General features: G+C 45.9%; 1 pseudogene; it reads right to left on the bottom strand.

Annotated features, from left to right (window-relative positions):
* Nucleotides 1-4,977: 4,977 nt before the first annotated feature.
* LOC143475479 (pyruvate carboxylase, mitochondrial-like) lies at nucleotides 4,978-15,589 on the bottom strand (annotated as a pseudogene).
* Nucleotides 15,590-16,328: the final 739 nt, after the last annotated feature.

Below are 16,328 nucleotides of genomic sequence, written 5' to 3'. Positions count from 1 at the left end.
GTGTCTGTCAGGAGGGGGGCAGTGGGAGAGCACTACATCTGTACCTAAAAACACTCCACCTCTGTGGGCAAGCGGTTTATGTCAATGCACATTGAGGGAAGGGAGGGGGGGGAGGGAGAGGAGAGAGAGAGAGAGGAGGAGAGAGAGAGAGAGAGAGAGAGAGAGAGAGAGAGAGGGTGTGGCAGGCTCCCTACAGCCCTCTAACAGACACATCTCGGGACCAACTCTGCGTTTCTCGTACGTGTTAACCTCTTGCAGGTGCGACCTCTGCTCAGTTCAACTCGGTTGTTGGCAAAGGTGGGCGCTCACGGCCCTTTCAGGACGTGATGGGACACCTGGGCTCCTCCATCAGAGCAGAATCACGCAGCACCTGCAGGACGCCTGTACAAGCACAGCCTGTGTGGGTGGGCGTGGCCTGCGCCCAGGAGTGACAGGGCAGCCCGTCCGCACAGACGCAGAGCGAGCGTGCACCACTGATCACGGCTCCCTTAATCCTTCTAATTCCTCTCCATCTCCCCCTCATCCCTCTGTTTCTTTTGGGCCAGTTAATAAGGGCATTTAGGATTGGAGTTGTGATGGAGTTTGTGGTAGGGACAGTAGATGACACAGAGACGATAGGAAGAAGGGTAGCATTAACCCAAGGAGGTCTCTTGTCTTCTAAAAATAGGGTCAGATTTTCAAGCCTCCCAGACAACAGGCAGGATTTCAGAGGTGACTCATCGCTTTTCTAGTGGAGAGGACACAAACGGATGGTTCTTAGCGGTGACAATACATACACGGCTGCTGGCGCAGACATGCGGCCTGTGATAGTAGCCCAGTGTCAATGAGAGAAGCGCTCTATGATCAATCGGTCAAGAGGCGAAAAATCGACATGGCGTGCTCTTTTGTGTGTGTGTGTGTGTGTGTGTGCGCGCAGCGCATTTGTATCTTCAGCAAAGTGTTTGTGATGCTTGTTAGGTAGTTCAGTTTTGGCCACGTCATTGTCACCGTTTCTCTGCTATAGCGGTGGTGTGTGTGTGTGTGTGTGTTAATTCTGACACCATAAGAATGCCCCGTCACCTACAGTACAACCCTTCACCGTTTTCCTTCTCTCGTCTTCTCCGTTTACTCCACCATCCCGTCTTCCCTCTTTCCTTTCATCCTGTCAGCAGTCTCCATGCGCGTCACCCGCTCTCCATCGCTCTCTCTCTCCCTCGCTCACTACCTCTCTCCGCTTTTCATCCTCTCCCTCTTTTTTTGAACACAAAGACAATGTGGATCAGGTTCCCTGCAACTCTTACTCTCATTTTCCATCGATAAGAACAAACAGGGCTCTTTCTCCATCAGCCAGAGTGATGCTCGAAATTTCATCCATCTCTCTCTCTCTCTCTCACACACACACACACACACACACACCACAACATATTATTGACCTTCAAATCTACATAGATGACAAACAAGCCCACAGCACAGGACACACTAAGCCAAGGCTGATGTTTACGGGCACATCAACTGTAGTCTTACTGGGCAAAGTCAGCAGTAGTGAATTAGCCTGCAATGGCGAGCCAAGGGCTCCAGCTGTGAAACAGGCTGCCACAGAGGGGGGGGGGGGGGGGGGGGGGGGATGACCCAGCAGAATAGGAGGCAGAATTAATAACATATTAGAGGAAAAGGAGGAGTGGGTCAATGGGAAAGTGTGAGAGGAGAGAGAGAAAGTAAAAGCACAGGAAGCCATAAATAAAGTGATTTGACGCTGGGCCGCTACAATAAAACAGTGGTGTGTGCTCAGTTAAATGACCCAACACTAAAATCTCATAACTCCAAACACCTCCTCCCACATCCAGCTCTGTTCTTTTTTTCTGTGCCATCTTTATTCCCCCCTCCTCTTTCTCCTCTACGTCTTCCTCCCTCTCTCCCTCCCTCTCTCATTCTAATTGCTCTGTTGCCATGGATTGTAATTAACAGCTGTTCCCAAAGTGATGAACAAAATTATTACCAATAAAAAGTGTTTAAAACTAAAGAAAATAAGTAAAAGGAATAGAAAATATATGCAATAAAGATTCGTATATACACCTAGTTTAGACTCTCCTCACACACATTCACATACTTTAAAACATACGTGATGACAAACATGCACACATGCAATTGAATATGAATGTAATTGAATATGAATGTAATTGAATATGAATGTAACTGAAGTTAATCTAAATATGTGGATTGGCTGGTTTCTCTATTCCTAAACATATTGTGCTGATATTTTAACACATCCTGCAATTTCCCCTAAACCCATGCACACCATCTCTTCAATCCTCCCCTCCCTCCCTCCCTCCCTCCCTCCCTCCCTCCCTCCCTCCAAATAGCTCCACTTGATCTGCAAAATCTCTCCTCTCTCTGCTGTTCCTCCAACATTCTCTCTCCATCCGCCCTGCACTTCATGCCGTTTCTGTCTTCATCCATCCATCCACCCACCCAAACATTCCACCCACCCACCCACACAGGGCACGTAGTCCAGTGACTGCAGTATGACAAGGTCACACACACACACACTCACACACACACACACACACACACCTGCTAAGGCCACCATGCCACCTCCATAGCTGCATGTCGTCTTTTTGTATTGGAGTACAAATGTCCAGCTGGGGCAGTTTCTAAGGTCTCTCACGTGCCCATGAACTGCTCAGATTCTGCTCTTCAGCTCCCATTACACACACCGCCATGTTGGCATCAGGTGTGAAACTTTGTTTTTCTTTAAGCTTCAAGGACAAGTTGTAAACAAAAAGGCTTTCACATTCAAATACGCTTGGATATGCACACGCACACAGAAAGGAGGAGACATGACGTGTAGGAGATTGTCAGTCATTTTTTTTTTTACTTAAACTTTGCTGGTAGAAGTACAAATAATCTGTAAAAATGGGCACCAATACACCATTATGTGTACTATTAAATCACTAAATGTAAAGGTTTTATCATGTATTGTTATGTTCCAGTATTATTTTCTCAATTTGAGATCATTTGATTTTTGTCCCCCCACGTGGCAAAGACTTAATATGAGAGAGAGAGAGAGAGAGAGAGAGAGAGAGAGAGAGGGGGGGGGGGGGTGTAACACGCGTGATATGGCGCGTGCTAAGCTACCGTTCCAGCTGCGTCGCCTATCGCCACTGACTGGCACTCGAGATAACCGGCGCTTAACAATTTTGTTCACGTCAGATAATGAAGAAAAAATGACGGTGCAGAGCTAAAATAATTACGGCGGCGATGGGCCTACATATTCAGACCGAGGAGACGAATGAGTAGTGCTGTTAGCTAATAATGCGGTGGAATCGGGACAATCTTCGCTAATCACTAAACGTTTGTCCCTCCGCGTGTTCTAGTTTGCAGTGAAGGGATGTTGGGACACAGGTGATATAATTCTCCACATATTCTAATAAATATTGTAATAAAAGCCTCAAGTTGTCGTGCGGATGACGCTAGGGTCACCGAGCGTCCCGACCACTGCCACCTGCTGCCAAAAAAGGCGCACTGCAGTATGTGAATGACACGCTTGCCTGTCAACACGCTAAACCGTCATCTTGCCAAGTTTCATCAAGGGATAAAAATGGAAAATATATCCATCCTGTGTACCACACCTCCCGAATGTGGTTTTCCCCTGCCCCTCCATCACATCCCGTCATCCCCCACGCCTCTCTGTGCCTGCCAACATCACTAATGTTATTTTAAAGAACGATACATACAAATTTCAGTCTCATATGGGAGAATGACTTATCAAAGCTGACAGCCCGGGCTTCACCAGCAGATGGGAATTGGTAACGGTGATTGTGGAGAAAACAAGCAAGCCATTCGTGCATGCACACACACACACACACACACACACAAATAGATTTAGACACACTTCTGGACATTACTGAGCTAGGAGTCTGTGACGGCAGGATTACGGCTCTCTGAGATGGACTCACCTCACAGTGATTACAAGTGTGTGTGTGTGGTGTGTGTGTGTGAGAGAGAGAGAATATGTATTTATAGGTGTAAGGCAGCAGTTTTTATAGGGCACAGAGATCAACAGGTTAATCCCTACAAACAGACGATTTTCCCAGGATGCACCACAGGGATTCCCCCCCAACAGATAAATGTCAATGTGGCCACCATCCCATCACCTTCACCACACTGACATTACGACACCCGACTTTAAAACCTCTTAACATTATTGTTTCAGGTTAATGGTGTAGCACTATTTACATTTGTTCTTTGTAAGCAAGTGAAGTGGCATAAAGCACAACCAGGTACTGTTACACAACTACACATCCCACCAGGCACTGGGGAAAAGCCATTTTAAGCCACTACAGACTTCATAGTTGTTAAGAAAGCATTAGGCTTCATAAAATAAGTGAGCTAGCGAGGGTGCGAGTTGTCGAGGATGTGAATCCAGGTGAGGGATAACCTTATTACATTTGATAAACACACACCACTTCCCTGTGCAAATGACACAGCCGTGTAGCACCACAAGCACGTGTGTGTGTGTGTGTGTGTGTAGGTACACACAGACGCGTGAGCTGTTTGTCATTCCCCTCTCCGTTGCCTTCATCTCACATCATTTTTATAAAATCCCACAATATAAACTATATAAAACAGTGAGGCCAAAAGAACTTAAAGCACAAGCCATTTTCATAGTTGCACAAAGACGTCAAGCAGCGTGAGGAAGACGTGGGAGCAACGAAGAAAGAGGAAGAGGAGAGCCAGAGAGGAGAAAAGAGGCAGTGAAAGAGAGGGAGAAATAGGGGGTAAAGAGGTAGAGCGAGGGAGGAAGAGAGCAAGACAGAGAGGGAGAAAGACAAGGATGGAGAAAAAGACCTAGATGATGATGATGATGATGGTGATGGTGATGTTTGAAGTGGAGCCTCCCATCTGCCTTCAGCAGTGTTTAGTGTTGCTGCAGCGAGTGCTAACTAAGACCTAGGGACTTCATCTCACTGTCAGCGTGGCAAGCTCAGCAGGCCACCCTGGGACCATCCTCACTCATCTGGCAGCCGACTTTACTGGCAACAGCTGGGAAACGCAGGGCATTGTGGCGTGGGCGCGTTGTGTGGGCGAGCGGGCGAGGCGCGGGGAGCGGCGTTTGTGCGTGCGCCTACCTTCTTTGCCAGGTTGACCGAATCGGAGGTGAGCCCTGTCTCGGAGATGGGCGTCTAACTGGGCGGCGGGGGCGATCTCCACCACCTTCAGGTGGCGTCTCTGAATGGAGCAGTCTCTCTCGTACAAATGGATGACATTCCCGTATTTGTCACCTGAGGAAGCGGGGGGTGAAGGACAGAGACAGTGTGTTTACGAAAGCCCGCACTGCAGAACGGACCGGCCGCACACGCCTTCCCCGCATGGCCAGTCATTTTGCCGGGTCTGGATTAAACACTCCACGTAGCTCCCCCGGCTAAAACATACTAGGATGCAGGGGGGGAGGCTGAGAGGGAGATTTCTTTCATTTCTTTCCTGTGCATGCTTTTCATCGACTCGCTTTTATTCTCCCGTAACAAGCTCTGCTTACTTCAGCTGTATAACATCGAATAAGCGCCCAGGACTGGAGGAACAAATCACGCCTAATGAGTGAAATTCTCCAGCATAAGGGGTGGAATAAACAAGAGATGAGCTAATCAATCACGGCGAGAGGAAGGCGTGCGTGCATGTGTGTGTGTGTGTGCGCGCACGCGTGCACCTGAACGCACCTTAGGATCTGCACCTCGATGTGCCGAGGTTTCTCGATGAACTTCTCCACGAACAGGGCGCCGTTTCCGAAGGCAGCGAGGGCTTCTGAGTACGCCCTCTGATAACTCTCCTCCAACTCCTGCACACACACGTCAACATGACCAAAGCCCACAAGGACAAGGACATCTACATCACAGATCTAGAGACTGACATTTATGGCTCACACACAAGGTTGTGCATTAACACACACACACACACACACACACACACACACACACACACACACACACACACACGTGTAGAGGAAAACCTCACATTTTTAAAGAACAAGATCCCACTAACAAACTGTAATCTACTGCTGACTGTGCAATGTGAACTGTCAGAATGGACAATAACTTAAACAGTTTAGGATGAAATCCTCATGGTTTTTTTAGGTCATCACATTTCCACACACACACACACACACACACACACACCTCGTACTCTCTAACCACTCGCATGCCACGGCCGCCTCCCCCATATGCAGCTTTGAAAATGATGGGGAAGCCATAGGTGCTGGCAAACTCCCCAGCCTCCTGCAGACAGGAGATGGGTGAATCTGTACCGGGAACCACTGGAACACCTACACACACACACACACACACACACACACACACACACACACGCATACAAAATGAAAACACCCACTCTGTTAAGTGGATTACTGGGAGATTAAGAGAAGAAAGGGTGGTGTAGGCCGGAGGCTTGCGAGAGGAACACCCTACCGGCTTGGATGGCCAGGGCACGAGCCTCCACCTTGTCCCCCATCTTACGCACCACCTCTGGGCTTGGGCCGATAAACCTCACCCCTGCGTCAACGCTCCGCCTGGGCGAAGTCATGGCGCTCCGACAGGAAGCCGTAACCAGGGTGGATGGCATCCACATTATTCTCCTACCAAAGAGAGAGCGGGACTTGGAGTGAAGGGACCAGCAGGAAGTGGACAGGGACCAGGCAGGAAGTGGACAGGGACCAGGCAGGAAGTGGACAGAAAGGGCACAGAGAGGGCACATGGAGGGGACAGGGAGCATAAGAAATAAAGAAGGGACCAATGGAAGCAGGGATAGAAAACAGAAAGAGAACGAACAACAGGAGAGGAAGCAGAGGCAGGCGGCTCTAATTACCTGCAGAGCTGGAGAGCAAATAGGAATGTTATTAAACTCCCAATCAGAAGGTAATGGCGAGCGCGCTCTCTCTCTCCACTGGCTGGTTGTGTGTTCCACATGCTAATGATGATGGCTCTGGAGGAAAGTACCTATTGCACTACTCTTACACAAAAAGGCTGGCTGGATTCCTTATGCCAGAATCTGTTTATGGGGGAAGGGAGTGAGTGAGGTGATGTGAGTGTGAGAGTGAGTGTGAGAGTGAGTGTGAGAGTGAGTGTGAGAGAGAGAGGAGAGAGAGAGAGAGAGAGAGAGAGAGAGAGAGAGAGAGAGAGAGAGAGAGAGAGAGAGAGAGAGAGAGAGAGAGAGAGAGAGAGAGTCTGTGGGCATGTTATTGATATGGTCATGGCTGCACTCCCAGTGTGACAGATGAGCTGTCTACAGTATAAATGAGACAGAGACCACTGATTGCCCAATTTGGCTGCCATGTCTGGAGGAAAATGGCGTGTGTAGGTCGCAGCAGGGCCTTTCCCCCCCGACTGCACCTCTAAAGGAGGATTTCTCAATTCTGGATCTGCTGCATCTTTTCCTTGGACACGTTCCTGTGCTGTGAAGACCGGGCCCGATTTAGTGCGGCTCCGCTACGAGCACTACGCACCATGAGCACCGCGCATTAGCGGGTGTGGCTCTCTTAGCCCAGAAAGCACAGACGGAGAAACACATTTAAAACAAATGGGACAGAAGGCAGCGAGAGACAGACAAGCAGGCGGGAAATGGGACAGAAGGCAGCGAGAGACAGGACAAGCAGGCGGGGGGACAGACTGGGAGGGACGGGCGGGAAGGCGCAAAGCGACAGACGTCAGCCGGGACGTCTCCCAGACACGCCTGCAGACGGCGGCGGCGGACGCGAGAGGCACTCGACCTTGGCCACTTTGATGATGTCGGGGATGTGGAGGTAGGCGGCCACGGCGCCAGGCCATTGCCGATCAGGTAGGCCTCGTCCGCCTTCTAGCCTGTGCATCTGTCCCGTGTCCTGCTCCGAGTACACGGCCACCGTCCGGATCCCCAGCTCCGTGCATGCCCGGAACACCCGGATCGCTATCTCACCTGCACACAGGTGGGAGGGGGGGTAAGAAATAATACTGCATTGCCCCTTTGACGTCAACGTAATAAGCAATGAAAGAAAATAAATAAAGGTCTGAACACTGGCTGATATGAGCAGCAGCCTGTACCTCTGTTGGCTACCATGACCTTTTTGATTGGCCGATACTCAAGGCTCTGAGGCATGGTTGTGGGCGGGGCGTGAGAGCAGGTAAGCCCTCCGAATGGCCAGCATGCCCAACTCATGCCGCACCCCTCCTAAAGCATCAGCATCCTGAGACAGACAGAGAGAGAGATCACCAAGAGAAATTAGGCGATGGGTCATAATTTGTCTTCTTCAAAGGCATCCTTCAATAAGATGGAATAAGAAACAAAGAGAATGAAAGATAAGACTAAATGATGTGAGAGAATGGACATGCTTCAAAATATACGGACCCCGGCCTGGTCAACATTGCTGCTATAAATTCTCGGGACTGAACAAACGAGCCACTGAAGTTTTGGACAACAGGTATGTGTTCCAGGATTTTCCTGTTTACTTCCATACTGTTTAGACTCTTCGCAACCACGTTCGTCATTGTCTCACAAATCTTAAGATTACGTTTTGTGGGAGAGTGTCGCCACCTTATGGCCTTTGGCAGTACTACAATATGGAATGAATCAGTTTTGCTTACATTAACAAACAATAATAAAAAATATTAACGACAGTAAACTTTTAGAAATATAATTACTTTTTGGGAAAAACTAATTAACGACTAACTATCTTTCCTGCAATCAAATCCAGACAGTAAACTTCAGTACTCATTCACCTGGATAAACGCTTGTAGCTAGCAGTGACTCCCTAAGGCAGTTCCAGTCACCCGTGCCTCAGGCCAAATAGATACTCACACCCTAACTAGCAAAACAAGTATGGAAATACGTGACCAACCACCTCGTTACAAATATTTAAAGTTGACATAAAAAAAAGAGCTTATAAATAAGGCAAAAGACTCGTGTCAGTTTAATATGGACATATTGAGTAGTTTTGAGTGGGGTATGTGGACTGATGAGCAGTGCAACATTCCCGAATCTCACAACACTCACACACACACACACACACACACACACACACACACACACAATTGTAAAGCCTGTCGGAGCGTGCCGGCTGCACTCCTGCCAAGCACCTAATGTGACTGATAGAGAGAGCTGTGCTTGTCTGGGCACAGTCATGTAGCCTATATTCGCCTTCCATCAAAGTCCTGTCAAAATGACCCAACTATATTCTTGCCCTCAGCACTTTCTCAAAAATAAATAAATAAATAAAAGAAAAAAAGAGAGAAAAAATGCCAGTGCGTGGAGAAGGGGCAGATTTATACTAAACAGCCCTCGTCCATATTGTTTATCGTTCCCTAGTCAGTGCATTTCCGACAGGGTGGCTATACACGTTGCTGCTAAAAGATGCAGGTTTATGGTGTATTATCGCTTCAAAAAGAATAAAGCATGTTTAGTCTCAAATAATCCTTGAATAATGGAGAGCAATGTTAAAACGTAAGTGTTAAAACCGCATAAATGCCGTAAAACTCGTCAACCGTCTCCAGCTTTAGTCACACTTACCAACCTTTAGTTTTGAAACATGAGAATGTGCAAACGCAAGCAGGAGTAACGATATATAAACTCAAGAGGCTGAAGGCTCGTCAGAGAATCAAACAGCCTCACCCAACCAGGTGAAACAGGGCGCGGCTCTGGTGTATCTGGGACTTTAAATGTCAAGTGGTTCTCCTCTATTAACCAAACAGCTGTTAGCTCTTTAGCTTCAGGCTGCAGGACGCAATAAGAAAAAGAAAAAAGGAACTGCGCTTTAAGTTCATCCTAAATACATCCTAAATTGAGTGCTGAGAGGCATTTCCCTGTCAGCGTTTGCTTCTCATTGTGACTTCGAAAATGCACTGGCTCCTTGTGGTGTAGTTTATAATTGCAAGTAATTTCATGTAATTTGTGCATGGACAGAGAGCTTACATTTGGGACTACAATAGCCAATAATACTGTGATATGCCATGGAACTATCATTACACTCTAGAAATATTACACAGTTTATTGATAATTACATTTCAACATTTCCATCTCTGGCTAACAAAATTCAGAAGCTCTTAAATTTCCCACATGTATTGCGCCAGTTCCTGTATTCTGCTTTCAGTGTTTAGTGTTGAATTGCTAGTTTTGAACTGTGTGAGTCATGATGTCTTTTCTACATGTCTGATATTTAATGCAAATTCTACTATCAAAGACCCAAAAGGGTTAGGGTGCGTGCACTTGGGCGAATGTAACACAAGCTGAGACACGTACACCTTCACAGCTGCTGCTATCGATCTGTCCTACACACAGCAGTTTACGTCATCATCTGTAAACTCAGTTGGTGAATGGCGCACGAGTGATGTGCGTTTGTGTGCGAACGATGGCACTGGGCCTATCTTTTATCTCAATAGGTTATCTCAGCTGGGACTGGGACTACAGCAGTTGTGTCTCAGTGGTCAAAGAAAGATAATGTGATTGGCTAACACAACTAACACATCACTGATTAATACAGGGGTGCATTCATGCTCTAACAATCAAATTCTAATCTTCCCAGTACCTGATTCCTAACACTGTCAGGCCTATACTACACAAGAAGATAATCTAAGCTAATCAAGGCTGGTGATTAATATATGACACAATGAAACAATTTTTTTGTGAGGACTGGTTGCCTCAGAGGAGACTTTTCAAAGCACAAGATGCTCTGCCATGTAGCCCATATCATTATTGTAATGCGTGCTTGTAATGTGGGAAAATGTTGAAAACTACTACCAAATTATCACCCAAAAATAAATTTGTGATCATCTCTCACCCACACAGCTTTCAGCAGTCCTGCACTTTTGGAAGAGAATGCTCCTGACTGGGATGTATATAGGGGTCACTGAGTTACTAGGTCTATGACTTTCAAACAGAACTTTGAACTTTTTGCTCAAAAGGAGATTGTGAAAACACCATGTCTTTCACGAGACCTGTCAACACAGACTCCCAGTCTCAGGTACAGAGGGTAGCTGGCCGCAGAGTGCTATCATTTTCAGAAACAAGGCTTACATTTCATCTTGAATACACAATCAGGACAGGTTTTTCACACCCAGATTACGCACAGTATTAAGGATTTGTGGTCTAATCTACAGCACTACCAAGGCCACCTGGGATGCTAAGTGCATAATAACGATTTCTCCAAGAGAGAATTTCCCTCATACACTAGTTAAGCCCACATATGTCTGTAAATTATGCATTTAAAAAGCCTTACAGGTAAAAGCTCACAGAGGCTGAGAAATAACACATATCTGACTAACCTTGCCTTACAGGAGGCCAGGTGCCCCGGAAGATACAATAATTGCTCTTTCTAAATTGGGAAAATAACTATCATCTACCTTCAACCAACCTCCCACCCTCCCCAAAGGTATAAAATATAAGCTAAAAACAACCAAAAGTCTGTAATTTCTCCCTAAACACCGTTTCTCCTGCGGTCTGCGTACTGTCCTCCCTCTTTCCGTTTGAGCTGCTGCCCCGTGAGTGTTTGTCCGTTCCTTACATACACAAATGCACAGCTGGACTTTCCTCAGTAGGTGCAAACACAGAACCATTAGAGTGCATAGGAGTCAGTGGAGCAGCTCATAGGAGGTAACTACTGAGTGCTAACACCCTTAGCATTAGCCTTGAAAGTCAATATAGACACAACTGGGGCAGCTGTCGAATTAGCTCTGGATGGTGTGTGATTGGCTCACTTTACGGAAGACAATCTTCAGTGTTGGTAGCATATGTCAGTAATCCTGACTCACTTACAACAAAGTTCTTCTTTCAAAGTGCTTGAACCAAATTCTTCAAATGACTGAAGGGAATGACTGTAATGCCTAGTTGTTTTTAACCCCTCCCTGTCTGTGCAGGTGTTGACTCTTTAATCTGTCCATTTAATTAAACGTAGAGAAGGTACCTGCCGAGCAGACACATGTACGGTGGGTCACTGTAGCTGTTGGCACAGGTTAGCACAGGTTGGCACAGGTTGGTACAGGTTGCCACAGGTTAGCACAGGTTAACCAGGTGTTCCAAGGGTTCGGAGCTGGCAGTGTTTTTGTTTTTGAAACTTTGTGTCTCTTGTAAAGATTAATCGGGACCAACCTGAACTCTGTACATAGTTGTTTTTTTCTTAATATCATGCAGCAGTCACTGTCAATGACTAACACTGTTTCTGCATGTCAGCAATTTCACAGTGACATCACAAAATTAAGCTGTGTCTCATGAGTGTCTATCTCTCCATATATATATTTGTGTGTTTGTGTGTGGGTCTTTATGTTTATGCTCATCCATCTGTGCTTTGTAGCTTGTATCTTAGGCCTGTGTCTATGGGTACAGCTACCTTACACAACCAAAACTGTACACAGCAGTTTTGTTGGTTAAACCTGTGTGTCAAACAACATGGAGTCAAAGGTCCAAGTATTCAAAAAAGTCCTACTGCCCCATGCGTGCACGTACATACATGCACACACACACACACACACACACACATGCACACGCACACACACACACACACACACACACACACACACACACACACACACACACACACACACACACACACACACACACAAATGCACACATATGGAAATAAAAGCATGAAATTTTCTCTTGTCTTTCTTGGTCCCAAACATGCATGCACACCTTCAGCTTGCAGGTACGTACACACACACACACACACACACACACACACACACACACACAAACACACGCACATGCCAGTAAACACATGCACACACACACACACAGAGCGCCCAGAGGCGTGGTATATCAACCAAAACAAACCAAACCAGACTCTTCAAAAGTTCACTTACATTTCATCTATTATTGCCAGACTTAAAGACATGCACACAAAACGTCACAGTTACAGACCAACAATCTCCTGGTCATGATCTAACACTGCATGACCAATATAAACATCCTCACTGACATCAAACTGCAGCCAATCGAAAAGGCACACTCCCCCTAAACACCCCATGCCAAGATCCTCATCTCAGACACCATCACATAAATTTTAACATGCTTCCAGTTCACAGCCACACACACACACACGCTCAGACACCACACATACACACAATGCTCACCTGAAATCTGCTGGTCTCTGAGATCAGACAGTAAGAGGTGCTTCTCAGAATGTAAACAGATGAATGAGCAGTAAGAGGTGCCCTGATCCTGACAGCCAGCGCTTTTAAAGGTACAGGGGGCAGGAGTGTGACCTGCAGGTGAAGTCACGGTGGATACAGAGGACACACACATACACATGCAGACGCACACACACACACTCTGAGGAAGTCTTACTCCGCGTCCGGGTTGCGTCAGCTGCTGCTGTACAAGAATGCCAGGCCTTAGTGAGTCTAGGCTGAGGTGCTACGCTCCCTTTCCAAGCTTCGGCGTCATGCTTCTGATTATGCAATACAAGCTCAACCCCAGTCTTGTCGGCCAATCACAGCGCGCCTGAGTCTAACAGCAAAGAGCGGCAGGTTTAAAGAGAGAGAGGAAGTGAAAGAGAGGGAAGGGGGCGGGGGTTGAACAACAGCAGAACATTATGAGCCAATGTGGGAGAGGACAAAAATGCATTATGGGACTTTGCAGCATGGATGTTCATCTATACTCAAAATGTTTGAGAAGGAAGATGAGTGAATGTATTTGAGAGCTGTGGATGAGATCAATGGTGTTTATTCTCTGGGTGAACGTCCTGGTCACCCAACAGCAGTGCAGGGACTCTGCTTCAGGATTAGAAGAGCAACAGTCAACAAGTAACACCATCTTCATAGTTCTATATATGGATTTTAAACATCGTACATTCAATACATTTTGCTTTTACAAGAATAAATGAATAAATTGCAATTCCCACTCTGGCCACAGTCAATGTATGTTTGGTGATACTTCCAAAGTGCATTAAATTTCACAGCATCTGTAAATCTTCAGGTGATTATACAGTGCTGAGTATTCAAGGACCCAAGTGCTGGCATTCATAGCCACATAAAATGTTCCTATTTTGCACCGATATGTAAACAGTGAAGGTGAGCATACATATAGTAAACAGTTACATACTGTTTATATATACTATACATACTATATATAGAGAGAGAATGATCTAAAAATAATGACCTAGAGAGAATGAGCCATAAAGAACTATCCAAAGCTCTGAAAGGTTTGTGTTTTTGTTTGTAAACAATGGAGTTAAATGCCCTCCTGTCTTATCTTACAATGTATTATGTTCATCATTCTGCTAAGCACTTGAGACATTCAATATGTTATCTTCATGGATCAACGGTTATACATAACACATTTATGTAAACAAAAATGTCTTCACAGATCTTTCATTGAGGTACTCAGTGTGCATTTCCCTCTCATCACAAGCCTCAATAACACAGATTACGCGAAGCTGCATTATTAATCTGTGATGAAACTGTCTGCATCTCCTTCCTCTCCTGTCCGTGGGGTTTCCTGCAGACCAACACAGCATTGGTTAATTTCCCTAATCAAATCCACACCCCTCTGTGCCTCCAGTGGTTTGGCACCAGTGTGCTTGTGAAAACACAGTGTGTCATACCCACCGAAATAAACCGTCACTCTGGAATATGAACTTGACTACCTCGCATGCGTGAGGCTGTCTTACTATGGCGAGAACGCACCCAGCTATGGTGTCGTTATTGCCAGGTAGATGAAATAAGCAAATTTGATCATGGCCCTCAAAATGCAAGGTGTATCAACAAAATAATCAATATTTTGTCATTAACAAAGTAATAATAATAATAATAATAATAATAATAATAATAATTATTATTATTATTATTATTATTATTATTATTATTATTATTATTATTATTAATAATAATAATAATAATAATAATAATAATAATAATAATGAATGCAATTAATGCAATTGCACAACTACTTTAATTGAGGTTCTGCAAACAATCATGGTCAATAAATACTACACAACTGAAAACACAGACCTACTGGAATATCAAAGGCCAACCTATTATAAGCCACACTCTAAGAAGGCCGAAGACAACTGAGGAGCAGAACCAGAAACACAGGAGAACCATGGAAGCAGGAACATGGCTGAGTAAACAATACTAATGCCAGTAAACAAGAGCAAAGCTTTCGGGGGGGGGGTTTGTATACTGTACAAACAGATTGTAATCATGTCAACTACAAGAAGCAGGGGCAGGTGATTCAGGGTGTGGGGTGGGTTCAGGATAGATCCTGGGCCAGGAGGTGAGGTGACGGCACGCTCTGGGGCAGGAGGCAGTGAGAACGAGAGGTGAGGGGGCACGGGTGTGTCAGCAGGGACCTTCTGGGACACCAGGTGGCACGGTCCGCTTTGGGCGTCCAGGATCCAGGAGGTCAGGAGGCAGGAGGTCACCAGAGCAGGAGGTGCAGAGGCCATGGGAGCAGAGAAGGAGTAGAGTCTGTCATGTAGGACCATAGAGGAAAGCTGGAGAGCACTGGAGGAGTTCGCAGGGGGAGCAGGGAGGACAACAGGGCTGACTCCACTTCCAGTGGCGGTGTAAAGGTCCCCATACTGGTCCAGCACTGGCCTCCCAGAATGGGAGGGGCCCTGCGCTCTCCATGAACTGGGATCAGACCCAGACCCAAACATTACCTGCAAGGTCTCTGTGGTGGCACCTGTTTAATCCACTAACCTGGGCCTAGAAGCACAAGCCTTTGTGAAGTGCTTTTTGCCCCCCAAAAATCCTGGAATCTGCTAAATATACGAGTCTGTGGTAGGTCGGAGGGCTTAGGGCATTCTGATACAGCAGCTCCACGCAGCTTCAGGGACCTATTGTCATAAATAAGGCTATGGACATGTCAGCATGCAGCAAAAGAATAACTTACCTCACAAAGCACAATGAACATTTGAACAAACATTAAATGTTGGCTTCTTCAAAACCATATACACATAAAATCATGGAATATATAAATAAAACATGTAAATAAAAATGGGGAAATGTAAATAAAAACATGGTATGTATAAACGAATAGACATTAGCTCGTCAGTTCCTGGTGGACTCTGGCCACACAGATAGACCACCCCACTTGAAGTCATCTGTGTTATCAATACAGGGTAGTGTTATCTTAAAGATTAAGGTGTGGAATGGAGCGCTTCAACAAATTCTTTTATTAATAATTCACACAACGCAGCTACACGGATAAGATAAAAGATCCATGGATGAGAGAGAAGAACTGTTTGCTACTCGTAGGGCACAAGTTTTAAAGTTTACATCCTGTCAGATTGTGATTAGCGATTAGTTAATATGGTCCTACAGTGGTTCTACTCCTACTATGATCCTACAAAGAAACTGAAAATGGCAGATTTAGAGAATTTGGAAACCCCAACA

This window comes from Brachyhypopomus gauderio, chromosome 14, assembly GCF_052324685.1.
Source record: "Brachyhypopomus gauderio isolate BG-103 chromosome 14, BGAUD_0.2, whole genome shotgun sequence".
Classification (NCBI taxonomy): domain Eukaryota; kingdom Metazoa; phylum Chordata; class Actinopteri; order Gymnotiformes; family Hypopomidae; genus Brachyhypopomus; species Brachyhypopomus gauderio.
This window is presented reverse-complemented; position numbering and strand designations above follow the sequence as displayed.